At 39.2% G+C, this 26,124-nt stretch overlaps 1 long non-coding RNA gene across 1 annotated transcript; it reads right to left on the bottom strand.

The window, feature by feature from the left end:
- Nucleotides 1-7,162: 7,162 nt before the first annotated feature.
- Nucleotides 7,163-25,214, bottom strand: LOC138066689 (uncharacterized). The gene is made up of 3 exons (XR_011140062.1): nucleotides 25,100-25,214; nucleotides 8,511-8,748; nucleotides 7,163-7,221 (listed from the first exon to the last, which is right to left on the bottom strand). It is a non-coding gene; the product is annotated as an uncharacterized lncRNA (long non-coding RNA).
- Nucleotides 25,215-26,124: the final 910 nt, after the last annotated feature.

Below are 26,124 nucleotides of genomic sequence, written 5' to 3'. Positions count from 1 at the left end.
ACCCTTAATTCAAGTCTCATCAGTGAAAAAGGCATGTGTCTTCCAAGGTATGTGTCTTGCATAGCAATATTAGTTGTCAGTTAAAATATTCTCAACCCTCAAAGTACCAGTACAAGTTAAAAACTGTGTACAGGTGCAGTGTTTTCTGCCAGAAGAAGATTTCTACTAGTAGACTCTCTCACATTGAAGGAAGTGCTTTGTTTGGATCAGCAAACAAGTTGGTTTTGCCGTTAGAAGCTGTATCGCCACTTGGGGCTTTGCAGAGATACATCTGAAGGTAAAGCTGCCCTTGCATTGCCTCTGCTCTGCAGACTTGCAGAAGGTGCTGACTACAGATATTCCATTTTGGAATGAAAAACTGAGTTCAAAATGCTTGCATGTGGAAAACAAAAAATGTATCAAATCAGCTGGCTTAGCAAAGTCCATAGTGAAAGTGAGAGTGGAAGCCTAGACGCTGCAGCTCTTGGCTTGGCTGTGAATGCAAAGTCAATAGGGCAGCCAGGAGGTTAGGAGCCCCGGAGTCATGAAGAAGCCAAAATCGATGAGCGTGAGACAGAGACCTCAGGACCCTGGCATGAGTTAGGGTTTTCAAGGCTACTAGGCTCCCTACCTACAGCAGCCAGGGAAGCCAAGCCTTCAGTAGGGTTTGAGGTCCTGGGGATTTTGTCACTGCTGGAAGGAGTGCAGAGGTCTGGAAAGCTGCACGTGAAAACTCCCAAAAGTCTTAAGGTCCCAGGGGCTGTCCTACCGTGAAGCCTACAGATGCTCCACAGTCTTTCAAGTGCCATTACAGCACAGCCCTGCCTGCCGCTGTGAGAACGCTGTGAAACCACTGTCTTATGCAATATTTTTTCTTTTGGTGAACTGGTGTTTTCCCATGAAAATCTATTTCATCATAAAACTTTCAGCCAGTTCTACGTCCAGATCTTGAGAGCCTACCATGCCTACCCTGAATGCTGTTCCACTGAATCTCTATTCTATCTCCTGCAAGGAAAAGTGAGTAAAAACACAAGCACCAAAGTGATAGGGCCAGTTCCAAGGGGAACAAAGTTACAGTGGGAAATTTGTAAGAGAACACAACCACAATATTTCCTGCCACATTGGTGGTTTGCGACCAGGGGATTGAAGCAGTTCTGAATTCACTGTCTACACTCCCATCCTTTCGCTAAGGTATCTTCCCTACACATTAACGGTCAGTGTGCATATTGCACTGCTCGTTGCTCATCACTGGAAACTCCTATTCCCTTGGGTGTTTCTGCTGCACACTTTCCTGTCTGTGGTGCCTGCGCTGGCTAAGGTTTGGCACAAGTGAATTGGCAGAAATTGTCTCTCACCTCTGTAAAAAACTGCTTATACTGCAGCAATGTTCTGGAAAGCCCCATGCTTCCTTGGTTTCTGCAAGTCGATAATCAGAGTGATCATGTGGGCTCATTGCTTATGTAGTATCGGGTGTGAGTCATTGATGGGAATTTTCTATCAGGCATAGAGGACTGATGTAAAGCAGGGGCTTTTCCTCATCTCTCATGAATTCAATTGCAAAATATTAGAAGTTCGTTCCTTTTACAGGAATTACCACATTAAACTATTTGCTTTGTTTTAAAAATAAAATAAGAAACAGATACTAAGTAATCAATGAGATATGTAGTCTCTGAAGAGAAGGGGAATAATCTTGCTAAATGTTAACTTTTGAAGCACTGACCCTTTCTAAGAGGAACTGACTCTAAATACTATAATAAAAGAAATTATAGTGACCGAACTCTGAAAGAAAGACCTGCAGAGTTAGTTTAGAATCATTTTTTACATCAAGCATTTATCTAGGTAAGTCACTAGAAAGCAAGCGAGTAATAAGAATCAATTTTTCCAGTTGTACCAAAAACTCTCCTGGAATAAAAAGCCCCCAGACAAAAACTACGAGCTGTCCAAGATAAGATTAAGAGAACACAGAAGAGGAATTTTATTTCGTTACGACTCCACTGGTATATCATTTAAATTCTGTGTTTATTTCTCATTTACAAGGTTGGAATAATGTTAACACCTTGCTTTGTGCAATGCTTTAGGTTCCAAAGATATCAAGGACTTATTATTATCATGGTAATGATGGAAGAATTCGCTCTTTGTAGTTGTAAATTTAACTATCCTTATTTTTAAATTTCTTAACACTCCCCCCCCCCCCCCCCCCCGCCCTGCCATACGAGAAAGACTATGTTTAGGCAACATGTGCTGTTTTGTGTTTTGTGTTGTAATTGCATATTTCCATGTTCTGTCATGTTTTACTCTGAAATTGAATTTATTGATTTAATAAGAAATGGTTGAATTTAATTAGAGAATACTTAGAATATCGTTTAGCCTAAATTACTAAATCGTATGGGCTCCTGATATTAACTCCATTCCAGTCTGGCTTTTGGTTGGAAATATAGATTTGGAGATGAACAGTAGGAAGTGCCTGTACATGCATATCTATGTGTGTGTGTGCGTATTTATACATGCTATATATACACTAAACTGGAAGCACTTGCAAAAAGCGAATTCCCAGTGGCTATCCCTGAAATCCTGTCTTGTGTAATGAACAGCTATCACATTAAAAGTTCAGATAGTGGCTTGTCAGCCCTAGAGACTCTTGCCAACTGTTCATCTACTTACCCATCACACACACATGTATATAGAAAGCAACATTCAATCCTTTTATCTTCAAAGCTCTGTACAGATTCAAGCTCTCGCAACCCTTCACCTCTGTGAAGCTGATAAGTATTCTAGCTGAGGTTTGTAACAAAATCAATAGCTAAGGTTGCCTGCGCAGTTCTCCTCTTTGGGGCTTTTTCAGTTGTCCTCAAGAACTGTGCAGTTTTGGGGCTGAAATTTACCACGCTTCTGGATTAACCATATAATGTAGCACTTGCCCATGATGCTAACAGAATAAACTGTCTTCTCACAAAAATCTGTCCATAATGGAAGGCTGTTAAATTCCAGGGAAGGAAAATAGCTGGTTTAGGTGTTACTTGTTGATAGCTCTATATGGAAGACATTTAAAAAGACTGTCTTGGCTAAGGATGAAACAAGCCTTTGCAAGAGTGAGGCATGAGTCTTCCTGGGAAGAATGTTTATCTATTTGGGACTTTGATAACTTGGCAAACGCTAGCTGATGTCATGCAGGGAAGCATCTTGTATTAGCAGAGACTGAGGAGAAGATAATCTAGTAAGTCTTTTAGACGCCTGTTTCTTGACTCTCCTTTCTATACAAAGAAAGAGAAAATTAAAAGGAGAAAGGTGAGACTAGAAATATGAGAATATGTTTCTCTGTGACACTCCCATTACTTCCTAATACGATCTCAGAAGAAAATTCTGCAGCAGTAGCCTTTCTAGTAAGACATTTGAGCAAAAAGCAGAGATGCAAAAAGCACAATAAGGAAATAAGTTATGAAGCTTGAATAAAGAAAAATAAGTTCCATTAGAAGTGGGGTTTAGACTGAGATACTGAATAAAATATATTCTTGCTCTTTCTTTTGTCATCTAACCTCTTGAGCTCATTCTGACTTTATCCGGATTTCTAACACAGCTATTGGAAAATGAATAACAAGAATAAATGAAATGTAATGAGTAGAAGTCTTGATTAGGCACAGTTGGGTACACAGCTGAACTGAATTTCACTAGTAATCTTCGACAAATTTCTAGTGTGTTATTTGTTGAACAGTTTCTTCTTGTGGGATACTTAACCTGATATAGCAGCCTGCCTGTCAGGTGTCACTCTGGAGACCAAGCTCTTGAAATTTCTCTTTCCTGAGAGAAATTACTTCTGAATATAATTGTTATGAATAGATTTTTATTACTGACATAGATCATATTTCATCGCTTCATATTGTGTTCCAGTCTCTGTTACTTTCCTTTTAGGGTAACTTGATTCTCATTTCACCTCAAAAAGTGAGGTGAAGACCAGTGCACTCAGCTGTGGAACAAAAACCTCTGATTATGAGGTTAGTAGATACATATATTTAGTTAGAGTCTACTCAGGCAAATAGTTACATGGCTATATCCCCTGTTAGAGTGATCAGACATGTACCATGCATAGGGAATTGAATGAAGCATCTTTTTTTTTGGAATGGCATTTCCATTTCATTCTCACAGTGAAATTCAGTCATACCAGAACTAAACTTGAAAAAAAAAAACCCTCAAATAAATCTAACATTTGCAGATCCACCACAGTCATGTTCTTAAGCACTAGTTGAGGAGAACTCTGAGCTGGAATTTATAATTTTGATGAGATTTCAGTAAAACAAATATTGGAAGGAAGAGCTTTGGAGGGAGAGAGAGCAAAATCTATATCTTTCTCTGTCAGACAGCTATTAACTATTGGTCAATCCTCTTTCAGTCACTCTATTTTCATATTACCTTTCTGATGCTGTATGATAGCTTTGTTTTCGTGTCGACTGAGACTGATAGAAAATGTCAGAAGGGAGAAAATAATTTCACATGTGCTGTTGCTGCTTTTCCTGGAATAGTCATACATGGATTGGGGGAGAGATTACATTTAAACCAAAATAGGGTGCAAGCATGAGTCATACCATTTAGTTCAAAATAAATCAGTGAGTGTCCCATTCTATTTTGTGGCTTGAATCCAACTCCTGAAGAAGAGATCTCTTTTTGCTGTAATCATTGTCTTTTTCAATAGATGCAACTTCTCATCTGCCTGCAGGCACTTCAGTGCACCAACATCTCCCCTTTCAAGATGCAAACTCTTGCATACTGTTGAATGACTGCATAGCTGGCTACGTCAGTAGCTTTGGGCAGGAATGTCTTTGCTAGGAGAGGCAAATCCTCAAGAATGAACAAATGCCAGCTAATTCCATGTGACTGAAGTGCTTGATATAGTTATGAAAATATACTCATATAAAGAAAACAGTCAGACACTAATCACTAATCTCTACTAATATCAGAGAGAAAGAAGTATGTCCCAAAATATTCAAAAAAGAGCAGCTATCTTTAAAGATTAGAAGATCTAATTTGTGCTTGGTCTTCGGGGCTCTTTATTTCTTTCTGATACTGAGATGCTTAACAGTATAGTAATAAAATAAATATCCTTATTGAATAGTTGTACTGTCGTTGGGCTCAGCATAACTTAGCAACTAGTGAAGGCCTTAAAAGTTCAGTATGGCTCTTGGTCTTTTACTACAGGAAGAATCTTAAGTTGCTAGAAAGTGTACTTGTCTGGAAGCAGGACACTAATGTGTGACCAACCGCTTGCTCTCCCATTCACTTTAGTTCCTTCTTTCTTTCTATGTTTACCTACTCCCTCAGCCTAGTATTGGCCTGAGGGTAGCTGTCTGTCTAATAACTTATTCAGCAATCTTCTCAAAATGAAGCCACCCATGAGTCATTTCACACTCCCCAGGCCCTTTGTACAGATAGCATGAAAGGTCAATCATGCATGCAAACGGTTTTCTTTCCATTAAGGTAATTGGTATATTCCTTTTGAGGATATATGTCACAGTGTCTGACTGTATATTGCCAGGCAGCCCTTTCTCTAGAGAGTGGTACAGCCACCCAGTCAGCCTCTGCAGCAGATGCCATGCATGTACCCACTGTGGCAACATTAACTTCTCACCAAATCATGCTTGGAAATATATAGCCCCATGGTAAACGAGATCTATGTGTCTTGCTAGTGGCCATCGTTCTGAGGTAGTTTCATTCCTTTTGGTGATCCTTTTAGCACCCTATCTCACAAGTATCCTTTCTTGCTTCAGACTTTATGCAGTTATCAGCAAAGCAGGCAAATACCTTTTTTGCTATTTCTAAACCTCTAATTCATTCCTGGTAAAGCTTCTCAGTGATTTCAGAAAATGAAGCAAAGCTGCTGTGTACAGATAAAAAGGAAGACTCTCCGAGTCCTTATTTTCTGATTTCATGGAGAAGCCAAACAAATAATAGTTTTCAGGCTACAGCAACGTAATAATTCACGTATTGCTGCAAGGTGTATTACGAATGACTTAAGTAGCACTTGTCTTCTTGATCTTACTTTTTCTTTGATTTCCACAAACATATCCAGGCTTCCTGGGATACAAGCCCCTGCTATTACAGGCAACTATATCATGTAATCCCTTTCATACAACGATCAAATTCTTTCTTAAAGCCAGGTAGGTTGCTTGCCCCCACTTCTCCTGTTAGAAGGTTACTCAGGAATTTCAGTCCTCTGAAGTGAATGGCTGTAAAACTTCTCATTTCTAGTCAAAATGTATTTGTGGCCACACTTTGCAATTAGCTGTTATACCTCATCATCCTTTAATTTAAACAGGTCATCTCCTTGGAGAAGATCATGTTTAACTCATGGAGTTAAACCCTCAGATCCGCCTGCAGCATTCCTTTTCCTAGCCTAAACAAGCCTTTTCTTGTGCAACAAAGCTTTCTACTTCTCTGTCTTTCTGATACTCTTCTTCACTGCCTGAATTCACCTTTTTCCAGCCTGTGTGACAGGAATGATGCACTCCAGCGGCAGTTTCATCAGAGCCCTGCACAGCTGTGATAACTGCAATGTTTCAACCAAAATCATTTTGTCTGACACTTCCTACATTTGTCTTTTTGAAGCAAAATGACAATGGAGGTATTTGAACAACTGGCGATCACTCCTTACAGAGACATCGCAACTTCTAATGCTGGATTTCATTCCATTTCTGTTACTTCATTCCTCAAGGTCACTCAGATTTTCTTGTATAACATCAAAATTCTTCCATGTTTCCAACACCTCTCAGCTTTGTGTTGTCAGATAAATTTGCTGGCCTGTTACTATTTTCTCTGCTGAGATCAGCCAGTGAAAAAATCTACGCAAAAGGTAGAATAAAATGTATGTATCTGTTGTCTTTGTGATTTTCAGGTTTTTAGTCCAAATGTTGCTTTTATTTAGCTCATACCTAAGTAGGCTCTTACTCCCATATCTTTAATTCAAACGTACCAAAAAGTTGGTCAGAAATCTCACTTTTCCTTCACACTTGGATATAGCAGACATTAAAGAGCACACTTGATCAAAGTGTTTTTTTCGCCCTTATGCTCACCTGCTCTTGATGATCAATTTTCTCCCCAAGTAATATTTCCATTTTTTGCCATTGACATTTTCTTACTGGAATAGCATGTCCCTGCTAATTGCATTTTCCCACTGGGCTTGTTTAACAGTATGAAAAAAGGAAAGATGATTTCCATAGGCTGGAACTGTTGTCTTCAATTTTTGGCTCCTATGAACTGTGATGAAGAAGATTCACAAATTTAAAAATGGAAAAAAAGGAAAAAAGGGAAGCTACAAGGGTTTACTAACAAATTTCACTAACAAAGGCTAGGGACTTACAGACAGATACAGGCCATGTAGCTGCCACTATAATCTTCTGTAACTAAAGTTGAACCCTATGACTCTTTAAACTGAATATCATTTTCCTGAGAATTAGCTCAGTTGTAGAATCCTAAGTAAATGTCAGGTTCTCTTTTTCTTTCTTAGTGATTTCCCCTCCTCTTTCAAGTATGAACTGAGACTTTTTTTTTGCCCAAGAAATATCTTTGAGTAATAAGGGTTTTCAAAGCCAGGATTTTCCCTTTTCCTACCCTCTATAAAATCATACCATTTTCAGTTTTAGATAGTATATGAAGTATGTCCCATGTGGGGAACTGATAGATTCCAGCACTACCAAAACTGAAGGTGTATTCCTCTGAAATGAACACTAGTCTGTTCTTCCATTAGAAGCATCCTTCCTCTTCCTCAGTAAAGGATGGACCCTGTCAAAGAAAGTCTAATTGTAACTTAAAGGGCTTCACTGACTTAAGTCATTTTTTATTGATGAATTGATGAGATTGGATTCACTGGAAGAAAGAACCTGAAACTTGTGTTCTTTTCCTATCTTCATTTAAGCTCATTAGTCTGAAGGAAGTGAAGCACTGTGTTGCAGCATTGTCAAAAGTTTGTCACTATATATTCATTTGGAAGGAAGATCTCTGGAATAAAAAGAAAGTCATAAAATTCTATCATAAAGTTCAAAGCAAATTCGAATAATTACAAATTAGGATGGTCTAATTCAGAAGAGGAAGGTGTACATGGGCAAACTATTAATTCCCACAGGAGTTATGTAGGAAGTGGGATCGTAGTTAGATCCATCTCTCTAGCGGGTTTTTGGAGAGTGGCCAATGTACTGGACTGAAGTGTCTGTCATCCTCTGGAGAAGCAGTGCGGGTTTCTACTCCTCCTCAGCCCTGCATGGAGAGGACATCTCTATTGTCATGTTAGCACACAACATGGTGGATGTGGTGTCAGCCGACACGATAGCGTGACTATTGCTCGTTTGCACTGCTGGCTGGTGCCCGGTAGGGCTCCTACTGCGTGAGTGCCCACTGATTTCCTTCAGAAGGAGGGAAGAAAGGTGGGCGCTAACGGGTCACATGTAGCGGGACACACCTTGGCTTACTTCAGAGCCATATGTACCCTGAATGCTCTCTTGACATGTCTCCATACACCTTGCCCTCACCCGCACCCTGTAAGCAGATACCTCTGGTAGAACGCAAAGCAATGGTATAGGTGCTCTATCCTGTCCCAAATATTCCAGCTGAACAGGAAAGTGCAGACAGGGGAAGCCAGAGAGGACTGCCTCTTGTCAGCTTGGCTCGTGTGCGAACACTGCAGGCTGTGTGTTTCCACCACAATTCACATGGTTTTCCTGCTCCCTCTGCAGAAGTGGGTCTGGTGAGTGCAGCAAGGACGCCAGATGCACCTGCTCCCATAGGATCCTTGTGTTAGGAGAAAATACAGAGAAAGAGATTTATTTCTGTAACTGGCTCTGAGGCAGAAAGTAGAACTTCTGTCCACATAGATGGTGTATAACTAAAGCCGTCAATTAATCATAATTCAGACACGTGGTTGAGAAAGCTAATTCTCCAGTGTCTGATACAGCGTATCTTGCTACTTCTGTGTATACTGTTTATGGAGATTCTTATACTGGATACTATGATAAAAGTGGCAGATCTAAATGTCTACAGTATTGGCCAATGCACCTGTGTATCACAGTCTCCTTTTAAGAGCTCATCACGCTTATTGATGAGTTTCATTGCCTAAGGGGATATTGCATTCATGAAAAAAAAAACATGGGCTCAAGTTTGGTACTTCTTATAACTACTGTGTAGAGACAACCGGCTTTTAGGTCACCAGGCACCCAATACAATGGACGAGGAGAAAGGAAGAAGAGGTGAGGTGCACTCAGTCCACCTTTGTACAAAAGACAGCTGCTCTAGTGTAGATTTTACTAATAGTCTTGGAGGGATACCCCGTCTGACTTGAACTGAAAGTGATATTTGCTGTATTTGCAGGCATTTGACAATTTTGCCATGATGGCTCAATGATCAAAGTTGCCATTATCAGCCAACTGGAAGAGGCAATGTTTGCAGCAGCACTGACGTATGGTTGTTCTATCTTAACTAAGATCAGCTGTGAATTTTGCAGTGAAACAGCCTGTACAAATGTCATGAGTACCACGTTATGGAGCTACTTCTCAGAGCTGGCTACAGGGTTCAGGCTGCATTTTAGCAGAGGGTTTTAACAGGCTATAGGATGTGGCCTCTTTCTTGGATGAACATATCTAGAAAAAAAAAAGCTTTGATTACCCATAGTTTGTGCACATGTGCGTATTTATACACAAACAAGCACCAGCAAAGGAAACCGCACAGTGTTCTCAGTTTTGCAGATCAGCTGTTTGACTTCATTGTCTACCTATCTACCCAGTTATCTGAGATCACATAGCAACATAAGTGTTACTGGGCCAAAAATAGTCCTGCCTTCAGCAAATTTTTCTCTTACTATCACTGAGAGAAAGCATGTGTAGGAAATGGAGTTTGTCAGATAAGAGCTGCCAGTTGTCAGAAAATGGGTGAATGTATGACTGGGTTTCATCAGTGTTATAATACATAGTTAACAAGTAAATTATTCATGTACATATAGCCTTTATACAGGCCTTTATACAGTATGCGGTCTCCATTAAACGTTATTTACATGTTTCAGTAGTACTTAAGGTTAAAAAATTTGTTTATGATAGGAACTACCTTCCAGTAAAACTCAGTGGTAACTTTCATTTTCCATTATCATGTTTTTTTCTGTTTTATTCCTATAGAATTTCAAGAAAATGAAACTGCAAGAAATACGCTCTTTGTGGGTTTACGTCCAGAACAGCATGTTTCTGGCTAGTATTCTAGATGGAAGTTGTTTTGAATAAAATACACAACGCAGTTTACAGTGTTTGTGAATACACGTATTTGTGTGCTTGTATATCTGTATAAACTTTTAATATATATACAAGCACACAAACACACGTATACATATCATTCATATATAGAGATATGTATATGTGTGTGTGCATTTATACATTTATACATTTATGTGTGTCAGGCTGGGGAGGGGTGGATTAGTGAGACAAATGGCAAAACTTCTCACTGACTTCAGTGGACTCTGAAGTCCTGACTGCCAGCATTACTGCAGCTTCATTTACTACTATGTCTAAATTTAAAATATACAAAAGTATCTAATCTGTATGTATAATAGAGACATTTTAAAATGTGTCTTAAAGATAATACAAATTAGCATATATGAGAAGTTGATTCAAAACTGATTATGTCAGGTCCTAAACTTGTAACATCTTGTAGTATAAACTGACCAACAAAGTATCGACTGAAACACTTCCCTGAAATAGGACTTAACTTCCTTTGGCTATTTTAATAACGAAAATTAATTTATATTTGAGATTAAATTAAATAAATTGATATATCATAAATCAATTAAATTAAAAATAAATAAATAATTTTATAACTAAATAATACATTTTAATTCATTTACCCTGTGGAAATACCCAGAGATATTTTTTACAGAAGTTCATTGAAACTCATCATGCCACTGAGGAAATCCCCTAGCAAAAGAAAGCTTTTGAAAGGGGTAGGAGAAGATTATAGTGTTCTTTAAGATATGGAAACAAGAATGTATATGGAATTTACAGTCCTGTGATCAGTACTTTCTAGGACTATTGGAGCCCAGATGGAAGCAGCTTTATTTAACCTTCTTAAGTTTGCTTCTCATTCTACCTGTAATACACAGGAATATAGCAATGCACTGTACAAATATTTATAAAAGCGAGCAACTTGAATTTCAATTCAAGCAATGCTTCCTGTGTTAAGAAAGTGACACAATTGGGACACAGCCTGGGATTAACAAACAGAGGTGGAGGAGAGGGAAGGTTCAAGCAGTCCAGCCACTTCTGAGAAACAAACTGTGCTTACACACTGCTACAAGTTGGTGGGATTTTTTTTTTTTTTTAGTTTTCTTAGTTTGAACATAGACCTTAAAACAAACAATCTGCATTATATTTGGATATATTTACAATGGCTTTGACATCTCATGGGGAGGGTTTCTTTCTGCAAGACATCGCTTTGGTGGCTGTTTCAAGAACAGCGGAAGCCCCTCGGTGGAAGAAGGAACAGGTTATCCAAGCAGAGTCTTTCAAGGGGCACCTGTATGATGCCAGAGCTGGGGAGAAGATGCAGCAGGTATTCTGACTGAAAAGGAAGTTCAGCAGTTCAAAAAAGAGATCTCTTCCAGGAAGTAAAGAACTATATGAATCAGACAGAGTGGGAGTCAACAACAGAGGGAGTACTGCCCGATTAGATGGCGAAGGCTATTGCATACAATGACAAATACCAAATGACAGATTTTTAAGAGAGCACTGCATATTGCCAGTCACTATAGCTCTACTGGTTTTCTGAGCTGCTGTGCTATGTATTGTTATAGTTATTTCAATGAACATACGTCATGACACTTTGAGCATTTATTCTGGAAACAGTAGAATAGACTTGCAGTTTACAGTACTCTACAGGAATGCAGCAAAATGTGTCTCCGCTGCCTGGTGCTTCAAGTTGGTATTTTCTACATGGCTGCCTGCACATCAGCCACTGGTAAATATCTAGAGTTTTTTTTCAAATTTAGCATCACTATTTGTGTATTGTCCTGAAACAGTCCCTGTTTTCTTCCTTCCTTACCAACTTCAGAGACCTTTTGTATTTAGGGAGAAAACTATCAGTCTTACAGTACTGCAAATTGTTTCCCTACGTGTGGGTTAGCACATTACTTGTTAAATTCTTGTGTGTTCAACTTGCATATGCTAAGAATGAAAATGTCAGATTCCAGTAGAAGATTTTGGTCATAAAATGGATATTCCTCTTTCAACATATACAATTTCCACACATAGAATTTACTTTGTCTGTGTATTTAATGGGTAGGTATCCGTCCTGGCAGCATGGCACTGAGCTTTGGCAGCTGGTGGTCTGTGCCAGAACAGCTACACACTTTGAATTACACTTTAACTGGTATTCTAGGTTTCGGACTTCAGTTTTGCATTGGTATTGCAACTTACCTCAAACCCCTTTACTTCACAGAATATCAAATGAACACATCTATTATCCTTATCTAGTCACTGGTATTTTAAAGTAAAATAATAGTTTCATATTAATCTAATTAACTTGTCAGATTTAATAGAGATGAAAGTTCTCAGAATTGAGAGATTATAGATGCATTTTATTCTTAATAGCTTATTATGTAGAAAAACAAAGCTTTTTGGTCTGTTTTGAAAGTGTGTCCCCTACCCTTGATTTATCTATTTCTAATGTGCTAAAGTAAAACCTCTGAGAACAAAATCTGCTAAGTCAGCAGAAGACACTCTGGTTAAGCAAGTGCTGCCTCTGCAGGACTGGTGAGCTGAATGGAAGTGTGGAGGGCTGATGCTTCCAGTAGCCTGACTGACTCAGGGGACGGGCAAGTGGATATGAAGGTATGCATCTTTAGATCATCAGCAGTGTAACAGCTAAAAATCTGTGTCAGGTGAAGTATGTCACAGCAACGTATTGCTGCGTGCTATTGAGTGGTCATTTTGGTCTGCTTTCAGGAAGCATGAGCCAGCCTCAAAGAAACTGCATGGGCATAAAGGAAAGTGTGTGTCAATAACAATATTGCTTTTAAGTAGGATATGCTTTAAGCATACTCCAGGCCCCAAAATCTTCAGATGTATTTGCAGTGAAAATACTGCCTGGTTACCATCGCACTCTGACAGCTTCTGCAGAGAGTTGTGGAGGTGAAGATGCTCTTGCGAAATGTAAGTCTACTATCAGGAAGTTGCTCCTGGGGAAGGGAAACACCTCTCCCACAGGTCAGGTGGTTGTTAGAAAGGGGAGGAAAAGGAGACCATAAAAGTCTAAGAAAAGGAGATCTCGTGATTTGCCTAATGTAGTAAGAAAAAACTGGATGTAAAATGTTTGGGAACTGATAAATCTCTCCCTATATTTCTCTAAATGCTTCCAAGAGGAAGCCGATAGTGTAAAAAATTGATGTCTACAGCCACCAAATGCATGGCACTTTTCTTTTAATGTAGAAGGTGGCAAAAATTATCTCAAATGTCTTACAGTTCTTCATGAATAAGCTCACTGTCACCCACTCTCTTCTTAAAATGCTTCCTCTTTGATTTTCATTGTGGAATTTGAAGAGCAGTGATTTTCTCAGGCATGTCTCCTGAATGTAGGTCAGCCCTTTAGTGAACAGAAGTCAACACCATGTGGCTAAGGAACATTCATATGACTCCATTTAGTGGTAAGTGATGACTCTGTTTGGACAAAGAATTTGTTTTACTATTACAAATAGGGAACACTGGGAAAATCATGATAAGCCCAGCAAGACTTGCTAGCTATGTGTACAGTTATTCTTCCAGCAGTAGTATTCACAGCTGCCTCCACCGTACTTGATGTACTCCACTGTACTCCTCTTTTCACATAACGCTGGTCTCTTGATACTCAGGATGACATTCTTTTGGAAAAATATTGCCTTCTGACAGAATACAAACTTGAAAGTTCACATTTATCTTCCAAAAGCATTCCCAGCTATACAAGCATAACCCTCTTCATGATTATTTTATATTCAGTAACACTGTTGATATCTTGGAATTCTACCAGACACATTTTGGGGCTATTATAATGGTATGAAAATGTTTCCAAAACAATACTTTTCTAGTTTCCAAAGAAAATATGCAGTTCTCTCATAATCTTTGAATTCATTCATTAAAGTTCAGCTAATAAAAATAAAGATTTAGCATAAACATGTGGGCCTTAACATCTGCCTGCAGTGCTGGGACTATTAATACAGTCACTAAATGTACGTTAAAGGACATGGATACTGATGCTAAAGAGACAGTCACCCATGTTTAGCTTTATGGATATGACTATTCCCACAGAAGGCAAAGGAACTACTCATATTCTTAAGCATATACGCACATCTTGCAAAAACAAGATGCTTATGCTTTAACAGGATATCATGGAATTTATGTTATTTAATGGCTAAACCAGAAGGGAAGTCCTTTTGTTATGTAATTGTCTCCCTCTAGACTTTTAGAGCCCTAGAAAGGTGTTTTTAATGCCCTATGGCTGATATATCAAAAGGAATTACTCTTAATTACTTTTGGTCCTGTAATGTCATTCTAAGGGCCTTTCTGTGCTAGATGCTGTACAAACAAAGTAGGCAGTCAATGCCCTGAAGATCTTACCAACAAAAAGCTTGCTGAAGCTGGTAAAATTCTTGGCACAACTACGTAGCTTGATTGTGCTGCTGCAGTTATAGTAGAATAACTGTGCATGTGAAAATCCTCTCTCAAAGCAGTTCACCTCCGTAGTTGTGCCCCACATTGACAAAGTAGGCAGATGGAGTCAGAAGGAATATAGCACCTGAAATGTCACAAATGGAATATGGGATACCTGTGCAGCAACTGGATTTGAGAGTTTTTCAGTTTTGGTTTGGTATTGTATTGGAGAGGGTTAGTCTTGGTTAGGAATGAGAGGGAAAACTAATGAGAGGGAGATTTTGAGGGCAATAAGAAGGCTGAAGAGGGCAGTGGAGAAGCAAGTGAGAAAGACAGATGATGATGGACTTGAGGTGAGGAGACCACAGCTGTGAGTGAAACACGTTTAGGGCAAACATCTAATTGGTGTACAGTTAGACAGCTGCAGTTTCAAGGCAGTAGGTACTCTCTGAGCTGCTTTGGAAATGAGGGTAATGAGCCTATTTTCCGAAGTATTGTGATGAAACTTTTAAGAAAGAAACTGCTTTTTCCAACTATCTTCTTGCAGATGAGTTTTGATCTGGTAGTCCAGGCACAGACAGACACATCCTCACTGTTGGGCAGTACAAGCAGGGGTCAGAGACTCTGAAAAAACACTGACCCAGGAAGTGGTGGGACACTTCTGGGAGGCCCTAGCTGCATTGTAGGAGAGGAACAAAAGGAAGGCTGAAAGGAAGAGGAGCTGGAAAAGGAGCTTTGCAAAGCTCAGAAGGGTGAAGAACATATTTGTGAGCATGGCTAGTAGAAGCTGGACTTAGCAGAACTTGCAGATGAATGGCAGATTAAGAAAAAGGCAGTAGAAAATGAGTGTCAAAGTGTTCCAGTCACTGAACCTGACTGGGGACATGCATGTGATTGTCTCAGGAAGGTGATGGACTAGGCAAGCACCTAAAACTGAGAAGAAGCCCTTACCCTGTGGTAAACTCACAAACAGGAGCCAGTACTGCTTTAACTGAGTTGCAACTGCTTGGGCCATTAAATTTCTTGCCAGCTCTAGGAAGATGCTTCTTCATTAGCTGGCATTTCTGGTCAGTTGGGGTCCACTTGCATGACATCTACAGCACCTTCCACCTGGAGCACCTTCTGCCCTGTCTCTTCCAGGAGGAGACAGGTGGCACACTGGTGCTACTCTAAGGCTTCAGCACAGTACAGAAATGTGTGGCTGAAATAATTGCACTTTCAAATTATACACTAATTCCACCATATTTAGCAAAAGGCCAACAAAAATTTGATTAAAAACAAATGGCTTGTGAAGAAAAACCCACATCCCTGTTTCAGACAGCACATGACTAAGCTTGGCTGGCTTCAGAGCTGTGTTACAGGAAACAAGGAAAAACATGGATCTTTTACCCTAGAATCTATAGATTTTGCCTTGCAGATTGGCAAGTATGAAGGATGCTTGCTATAACTCGTTGTTCAGTGGCTTCATACTAAACTAGTTAACCTAGTATACTAGCAGTAGAAGACAAACAACAGCAGACCACATTATCCTACAGCTGATTGTTCAATTTACCTGCAGCGGACATGCAGAAAGAAGAGAAAAGGGCTTTATTAGCTATCTAATTAGGACTCTTCACTTCGTCATCTCAGGCCAACCGTTCTTTCTTTAACCTTGGACTGGAGATGACTAAAGGCTGGAAAAGATCTTAGTAAAGTTCCCTACTAGGATGACAAATCTGTGGGGTGGCAGCCTACTGTCTTCCTGTCACTGGCATGATTTCTGCACTCTGACTAGGTGGGGTTTTCATTTAATTCAGGTACTTTGACTGTATATGAGCTGATGATAGTTTTGGAAAGTGGAATAATTTGCTAATGAGTTCTCTGCCTCTAGAGCAACACAGAGGAGAGAGATTGAAGAGGAGCGTTTGATCTAACAATGTATGGTAAGCAATAAGAGATGGTTTATAGTTGGACTGGAGGCAACAGATGCATAATTCCATCTCCATTTTCTATGGGTGGCTAGGTTAGAAGTATATGAGAGTAAAAGGAGAGAAAACAGGAGATAGATAATTTCTGTTAGCCTATCACGGGGTGAGAAGGTGCATGGAGATGGCAAATGCCAACCCCCATCCATCACTTTATGGCCTTCTGATTGTTTGAGACTGAATGCAGCGATAATGAGAGTCTGAGGTGGGAGGCAACTGGTACATTACCAAGCATCTTAAAGCAGTATAGTGCTACATGCTACATTTACTTGTAACTCCCTCTTGTTTGTTTGAGTACAGAAAGCAGAACCGGTCATAATATCAATCCTCATCTTATATTTTCAAATATACCCAGGGTGCTTGTAAAGTACAACAATGTAAATACAGGAATAAATAATCTGTACTTGGCTGCTCCTGTACAACGGCAGTATACAGTAAGGATGCCACATTTTTTGGCAGAGGGTAAGACAAAAGCAGCTATATATACTTTAATTTCCACAGCCTTATCTTTAAACACCTTGTGTTCAACATATGTGAAATGATTCAGAAGTATTCTGTGGTGCCCTCCTGTCTGCCACATTTTGTCACACTCAGATGGAGATAAAACAAAACCAAACCAAAACAGAAAACCTCAGGGCATTTTAAAGCAGCCATATGAGTGATATCCTGGACCTTTTATCCATTCCATGAAAGACATTAGTGACTGATAATGATAGCCTGTCAGATAATACTGGAGCCAAAAATTAATCTCTACTTGTTAGCTAAAAACTATTTACTGCAACGCTTGCTAAAGTTTGAATGCTTGAAAAAATTCAACAGAGAAAAGGCCATTATTTTGTCACCTTGTTAAAATGTGACTATGGTGGTGCTGTCCAAAAGTGTTTACAATGTCACAATGGAAATACAGGCAGTACAAAGACACAGTACTGCAGAGAGCTATCCTACCTTTAATAGCATCCATTGGGAATAGTTTTGTGAAGAATTATAGTCTTTCAAATTAATTTTCAAGGGTTTCAGCTGAAAGCAAATAAACAGAATAAAAGATACAGGGCTATTTTAAAGTTGAGATATTATCCTGAGTTAAAATCTGTGGGAATTTTGTTAGAGGTGCCTCATTGTTAGATTGTTTTATGGTATTTATACAGGTAACAAAGAATGAAGAGTGTTTGAAAATCAGAAACTAAAACTGACATTGTCATGTTATTAACCTAGTGCTATCTTCTCCTGTCTATTATCTTCTTGAGTTCTGTCCTTTATTTCCCTTCTCATCTGTTTCTGTAGTCTTTAGCTACTCTTTTGTTTATTATATTCTTCTGGGAATGATCAACCAGAAATGCCTCCCCAGGATCACCATTAAGTTTTGTTCAGCTCTCAAGTCATCATGGAGTGAAATGTGATTCATTTCCCTTATACCTTCAATCACACTCTTCACTACTGAAAAACCTTTTTAGCTGAGGGGAAATATATGCCAGGAAAGAGAAGACACGTATGAGCCATGACTTATTCATCCCCACCATATGAGGTTTAGCTGGTGAGGAGGTCCTTATTTTGGCTATGTTGCCAGTGTATTCACCCCTAGAAATCCTCTATCATGACAGAAAATCTGAGCAGTAACAGTTATGGTTTCTGTGTTATACATAACCAAACTGAAAGGATGGGAAAGTTCCTAAAGTGACAAAGGAAAGGGGAGAGTGGATGCAGTTTAGGCTAAACAGGATTTATTTAAGATTTAAGCAGATTTTTTTTTCCTTAGGGAATTAAGATGCCATCTTAATGTCTATTTCTGGATATTTTACACATTGCTGCAATCACTTTCAGATGACTTAAACATATGCACGGTTATTATTGTTTATTCCTTCTGTCATCTTTTACATTTTCATTCAGCTGCTCTTTATTTTGAAACCTCTTTGATGTATCTTGATTTAGGTCTTGCCAAACTGAGAACTCTTAATCAAGTGAATAAATACTTCAAAAAGACTTTCTGGCATTAAGTCTTTTTTTTTTCTCTCTCCCTCTTCTTCTCTCTCTCTTTTTTCTTTTCCTTTTAACAGGAGAGAGGAAAGAAGGGGGAGAGGATTAAAACATGGACCTCACTTGCTGCAATATGTGATCATATAAAATATGGTACTACTTCCCAAACTTCTTTTAAGCATGCAGCATATTGTGCAGTTGTGGCCATTTGGGTTAGAAATTGCCTTGTTGTTAGATACCACTGCCTGCTGTGGGACTCAGAAGGTTTCTTGAAGTTATGCTGTTAGTTAGGCACTCAGGCAATCTGACTGCTGGTTTGATAAATATAGTAGTAGCTGCAGAAGCAATAACCAGCGGAGGAGCTCTTTGATGGTCATCATACTTTGTCCTCCATGGTTCCTTGTCTGAACCATGGGGACAGGCAAGTGCAAAGAAGGAATACAGGGAGTGAAATAACTTCAAGATCACACGCAGGTCAACACGAACTGAAAACTACATTGGAAATGTTATGATACTTACAGTGGACACTGGGGAGATCCCGGCTGAGGGAGGCCCTTCATCACCCTACTGGCTTGGGCTGTGTACCTTCCTGTGTCAGTGCTGCACTGCTTAGACTAGGATTTCTGTGTTGCCGGTTTCCCCTCCTCTTTGCCATTTGAATTGTTTCAGATCTCTGCTTTGTATAAAACAGTGGTCAAACGTGAAGAATAACCTGGTCATACTTGATATCAGCTTGGTAAGTGGTCCTTTACCAGCAGTCTTACCAGCAGAGACTTTTCCAACTCTCCATTAGACAATGAATTCAACTAAGTTGAACTTCTCTTTCCAATTATTTGGTGTTGGGGATGAAATCTGATTGCCCTCTAGGTTACTTGCAAACAGTTCACATTTTTAATGATGAGGTGAAGAAGGAGAACTCACTTAAATCACCTACTGCTAGCACTGTTCTGAGATCTAAGCTACTTCCATCCAAAATGAGAGGCACCGGCAATGTGGCGGCCTTCCTCTGAGCTAGTTAGCAAGCGACACCCCTGTTTGTAGTTAATGCAGCATCGCTAGCACACCTGGGGTACACTTTGTCTCTACTCAAGATGTCTGAAATGAATGAAATGAACAATTCTTTAGAATTGCTTATTTCCCTCCCTGGACAAAGAGGAGTCTATGTTACCAGTTTAGAGGCAAACCTGTGCATTTTAGGCATCCTAATGCGGATGGGAGAATTTCAACCTATGAAGCTGTATATGTTGCAGCCACACAGCCAAAATTTACCCAATAATAAAATTGCTGGAAATAAGATGTCACTTTCTCGTGATCTGATCACAGGATAAAGCACAGGCTGCTTAAAATTAGCACAGTACACCAAAATGAGAGCTCCCCTGGTGCAGCCACCACTTCTGATATTATTCTGGATTTGTACATAGTGAAGGGAAGACTGAGAATGAAACATTCTTGTCTTTTTCTGGAGAGAACTAAGAAGAAATTTAGCCTTAAAGATAGACTTCTCCACTGAGATGAAGTCCTCCTCAGCAGTTACTCTATGCTCTGTGAGTGGGGTATGTCAGCAGTCCTCTCTGGCTCTGTTTTGTATGGCTAGAAAGGACCATAACAGCCTCAGTGGTTTTGGGGTAATAAGTGAATTCTTTGGCTTTCCAACTATTGTCCTTCTTACAGGTCATATTTGTAGCACCTCATCCCTTCTAACCCTTGAGTGTTATCTCCTCCAGTTCTTACTATTACACTTATTTTCTCACATTATTTTTTACCACTGTTGCCAGTTTTCCTTTTCAAGCCTTTGGTACAAGCCTCGTTTCCCATGAACTTTTCAAATTTCGGTCTTAGCTCAATAAGTTCTCCAGCACCTCAAATTTTATTCGGCCTGACACTTTTTCCAGCGCATGCTGGATAAAAGGTCATTCACATAAGATTTAGTTATTTTCTCTGACCTCCTTGCCTGTGGTTTTGGTTTTCAACTGTATTTCCCTTCATCTTCTCCTTTTTTCTTCCATCACTGTTACTGATTTGTGCATTCCACATTATTTGCAATTTCAAACATTCTCTCCTTTCATTATCAGTTTTGGCTATAAACATCCTGACATCTATTTAACATTGCAGTGCCACTCCTAAGCACATTCCAGGTGGGTGCTCAGTGTTGCCATGCATCATACTCCCACCTTTTTTTTTCTGAGTGCTGTGATTAGTTTTCTGAGGTAAAAGGGCATGGAAAAAAAAAAGGAAATTCTTCACTTAAAAGCCACTGGAATACTTCAGAGTACCTGCATGTATAGGAAGCTGCCTGTTTTGTGGTATTACTAGTCAGAGTCAGGCATTAAGGAACTAGCTGATCCTTCATGATTTAAGGTTTAAATTAGAAGGAATCAGGTGTTTGGGATTAAACATAAGTGAACATTCTGCTGAATCAGAGAGAGGAGTTTGCCCTCCATTTCCATTCAGATTCATCCAGTCCAGCTGAAAGGTTACAAAGCATGTGCTACCCAGACAAAGAGGTCTAGAAAAGAACTCATATCTGTTAAGTCTTTATGCATAAAAAGCTAACACGGTGTTTTGAAACTGACTTATTTTTTGACAGTGCAGATTTCCATGATGTTTTATTACTTTACATCCTTTTGCTATTTTACAGTTTCATCTTAAAAATCTGCCCTTAAGAAACCTAGTATTCTTGGGGTAACTGTTTTTGAAATCATATTATTTCAAATGAATGCTCTGAGGATAAGGTTATTCAGAAGGTGATGGCATCCCAGCAGTGAAGCCCCATCCTACATAAGGATCTATTTGAATGACTGCAGTCTGACTTGCGCTGTGCATGTAGTGCTGGGGTGGGCCCTCTGTAGTGATCAAAGCCAGACTGACCTGGCTAGATTTTTTCCTCGTGACTGGCAGTTTATCATTTTAGGTTAATATCTCAGTCATTTTAACAATCACTTCCCTTTTTTCTGTCTTAATGGTTCTACTTCAAAATTTGCTATTTCTGCCATTCCTCTAGAGGAATGCAGATTAGAGAGGTGCTTGCTCTTTGGTGTAATTCCACAGCCCTTTTTTAAAGTGTCATACACATCTGAAAAACCAAAGAAATTAGATAGATTAGACTTTTAGTATAAGCTTGGTTTACAACTTCCCTGAACTTGTAAAAGTCTGAAGGCAAAACTACAGTCAGGATCCTCAATCAAGTCAGACTGATGATTTTCATATACAGAAACTGGCCACTACATTTCTGCATTTAGCTTATGGATTATGCTTTGAACCGCTAGCAATGGTAGATAAAGAAACACCATTAAACATTTTGCTTATTTCTGAATCACATCACATGTTACAAACTTTTAAGATTGAAGTACATAAAGGGAAGAGTGGTCAGAATAAACTACCTGAAAAATATTGCTCAGGGATTCATGATTTTTCATTGCATATATTTGGAAAGAATAAAGAGAGAACACACTCATCAGGAATAATGACTCTAGCACTTAGAGTTTGAATGGATTTCTTTAATAGTTCACACCCAAGTTATTGGCAAACTTTTCAAATTATGCAAACAGATCACCCAGGTTATTTGTAGTCTTAGGCACTGAATCACTCACTTGAATAACGGACAATTTAAGTAAAATTTCTACTGCAGGTAAACAACTGGGTATTTGAAAACCAGCTCTATTGCTGTTAATCTTGAATGTTGAGTTAAGTTTATAAGGAAAGAGAATGGCTTATACATTAAAAAGCTGATTGAAATTTTTCCAGTGAATATGTTCCTACTGGGAAATGCTGTTACACTGAAAGTGAAACTTTGAATTGAGATGTGTCAATAGTTAAATGAACTACATGAAAATACAGAGCAATATAGATTTTTATTTTGAAATTTAAATAAAATGTGAAAAAGATTACACAATATTATAGATCACAGCATTACATCAAGAAGGAAAGAGACTAAATGTGACAATTTTTTCATAATATTTGTTCAAAGGAAAATTCAGAATTTTCTTCTTTTTTCAGTTCAGAACTGAAATATGTTGTTAAGAAATCAGTATTCTCTGTGGAATTATACTGCTCAGTTTTGATCATTTGCAATAGTACGTCTTTCATGGCTCATAGCATATTCACTAAACTTCAGCTTCAGCTGTCAGCTTTACTACTTGTGGTAAATTTGTGGCTTGGTAAACTGTGATTTTCTCAGCTGAGTTTCCATACTTCATATGAAGTGATAGACTCACCACGGTGCCCAAGGACTAACCAGCAGGGAAGCTGGCCTTCTTTCTTGACCTGAGAAATGATGCTTCCATTTTAGGGTGGAGAAAGAGTACTTCATAATGGAGGATAAGCTGATGCTGGCTGTATTTTCCTTGCAGATAAACAGAGCGCACCCAGACAGCTCACTCTAATAGCTTTCAGGAAGCCCAAGTACATCTATGGCTTAAAAATAAGAGATATTTTATTTTTGCATTTCAAAGTATAAAAAAAAAACTAGGTCTATTTTTCACCAAAAAACAGAAGGACAAGTTTCATGCAAAAAGACGTCTCATGGGATTGCCAAAATGTGAACTATTTTCTGAAAGAAGAAGTTCTTAGATTTTTAACACTGGAGCAGGAACCTTTGTTATATAGCACCTACTACATGGGGACCTCTCATAGCTGCTGGAATAGCATAAGAATAGTAACAGCAACAACACTCATTACTGTTCTCGCTAAAAGTAGTAAATGAGGATACTGCTGGCACAACTGGAAGAAAGTAGTAAAGAAAACATGCAAGCTGGTGTGAGAAAATTTCCTGACGAGTGAGAAACAGCAAGTTATGGAATATTTCTCTAAGGGATGCGGTAGCAACTTCATTGCCTAAGACGTGCAATGAAACAAGACAAGTTACTGAATAATAAACTGTAGGAAGTACTTTAGATGAAGGGCTTGAATAACTTTCAAATCTTTCCCTCTCTAACCTTTTAATAAAGGCAATTTAAGAAGAAGATTACGTTGGTTCTTGGAAATTTCATGAAGTCTCATCATTAGTTTTAATATGTTCTTTCAAGTAAATCACAACTCCCTCCATGACTCACTGAAATCACGTGCTCTGGACCACACATCTCATAACAGGCATGGAGACCTACTGATTGCATTTTCTATGCCTCCATCACTCACAGCGTGGCAACTGGCTAAACATACGTGAAGACAGCTCTACAGCAAAGGCTATCTTAAGGCTAACCAGAAGTTTAGACAGACTGAGTTTTTCTCTCTCCTTTTGTCCTCATACCTGGGGTGACCGTCTCGGGCAAAGTAGGCTTAGGAAGTAGTGAAGCAAGAGCTGGGAAAATCAGTGGAGTTCAAGGGGGAGTTGGTCTAGGGAAGAGAGGAGTCAGGAAGGTTACAGCGAAGTGAGAGCATGTGAAAAAAAGCCTTGAAAGGGTCTATGAGTTTTCCAGGAGTCTGGATTTGGGATGTGCACAGGGAGGAAAAGGCAATTGGAGGTCCAGGATAAGGGTTTACTGCTTCTGCCTGTTCTTCCTACCTGTCCCTCAGGAGCAGCTGGTTGGGCCATGCGGGTGGGAGTCAGAAACTGGTTTCTCCAGCTCATGTTCCCAGAGCAAGCAGGTGCTGCCCTGGCAAACCAGGTGCTGTCGTGGCTGGAGCAGCAAGGATGCACCCTAGGCAACTTCCTGTTTTGCTTTGGCCTAAAGCTAGTCCCAGCTTTCACTGTTGTATCCTACTCTGGCAATGCAAAACTGTAAACCTAGCATAATTCAAGTGTAGTTTATGGAGTAGCAAAAAACAGTTAGTGTATCCCAAAATTTGGATAATAACATGAGGATGACAGAAGAGCAAACTACTTGGAGTCAAGATCCATTGTGAATACTAAGGAGTAGAATTTTGTCCTTAGAATTAAATTACCTAGCCTAATGCAGTTAAAATGCAAATATTTAGCTCTTAGGGAAGGATCTGATAAGAATACACATTTGAATTTTATTATATTCTAATAGCTTTCTCATTTGATTTGCAGAAAGTAATTGTACTCCACCCTGCCAGTACATATACAAGGAAATAGTGGCTTTAATGAATACAATGAGAAATGCCCTTTGTGACCTTGTTTTGCAGAGTCTTGTTTAAAAATATGAAAGACTGTTGTGTTATAACAGATTCGTGTCCACAGAGCTCTCAACCTTTTGCTTCCAAATTCTGCTAGCTTAGTGCAAAGTATACACTTGATTTCAGTTTAGTCATGCAGGAAGGCCATCAGCAAGGGTCCCCCTACAGCGACTCCGTATTTATTATCAGTCTTTTATTGCATTTGACCTCAGCCAAACACAGCTGGATGAGGTTTAGCCCTGAGTTATTAAACTGAACATACAGAATGAATAAGTAAGGTCCATTGTTCTCATTTTTTCAAGGTAACCATTTTTTCTAACTTAATGCCTGTAAGGACCAACTTCAAAAGCCATTATTTCTGTAAATATTCAACTCCTAAGTAATTTTCAAACAAAGATTGGCAGTAAAGTATAATGAAACAAAAAAATACCTTCTAGCTGGCACTTGGCAGTAAAGTATAATGAAACAGAAAAGTACCTTCCAGCTGGCGCTCAGGCTCCAAAGGGTAACAGTCTCCCTTTTCTTTCAGGTATAGGTTTGGTGTCCAAAATAATGGAGCATTGTTACTGCTTGTTATCTACTGCATAGGACCATCACCTGAAGGAAGAAAGATCAGGAAGTGAAATCAGCTCTATTACCCTACTAAGAAATTGCCCAGGTCCAAAGAGCTAGCCTCGAGGAGCTTATAACTATGCCCCTCTCTCCTCTCTGACCTCCTTACCAAGCTAAGGCAGTTCATTCAAAACAGTGGCAACTCATTTTTTTCTACATCCTTGGCAGGTTAACTGAGTTTTGCTCATCTGCCCATCTTTGAAAGTTTGATTTTCACTTTCATTTCTGGTAATGTTGGATATAAAAATTATACCTTTGGCAGTTTGCTGCTTAGGTGGATAGAATGCATCATTGGAGAATAAGAAGCTTGAAAATGTCTTTGAGTCATGAATATCTGAGTTCTCATACATCTCTTCTGGCCTCATATATTCTTTTGCTTATAAAGGCTTTCAAGGAGGCAGTGGCCCTTCTCATGTACTGTCATCTGCCTCTGACCTATTTGATACACTTCACTAAAGGATTTGATCTCAGCAAAGTACTGAGATATTGCTGCTGGAGGCAGCAGATATTTAATGCGTTCTAAATTCAGGAGTTTTGTCAGTAGACATTGTACCAAATCAGAAAGCAGCTATTAAGCTTTCTACCTCTTAATGCAGTGTTTGAAGTCATATGCTGATACTCCTGGAATGGTATCAGATTGAATCTCCCGGACCCTGATCCCCTAGTCTATTTTATTGGACAGCTTCTCTGCAGCTATTAGTGTTTCGTGTACTATAGTTGGTGTTCTGCATCTCACTGCCTACCTTGGGCTATTGGCTCTTAGCATTTTTGTGTTTGTGACCTAATGGTTTGTTTTAGTTCTGCTTGCACCACTGTAGTGATCTCCGGCTTTTTAAAGGGGTTGGAAAACTATTTCTCTCTTAAAAGAAAACTGCCTGACCGACTAATAC

This window comes from Struthio camelus, chromosome 1 (assembly GCF_040807025.1).
Source record: "Struthio camelus isolate bStrCam1 chromosome 1, bStrCam1.hap1, whole genome shotgun sequence".
NCBI classification, from domain to species: Eukaryota; Metazoa; Chordata; class Aves; order Struthioniformes; family Struthionidae; genus Struthio; species Struthio camelus.
This window is presented reverse-complemented; position numbering and strand designations above follow the sequence as displayed.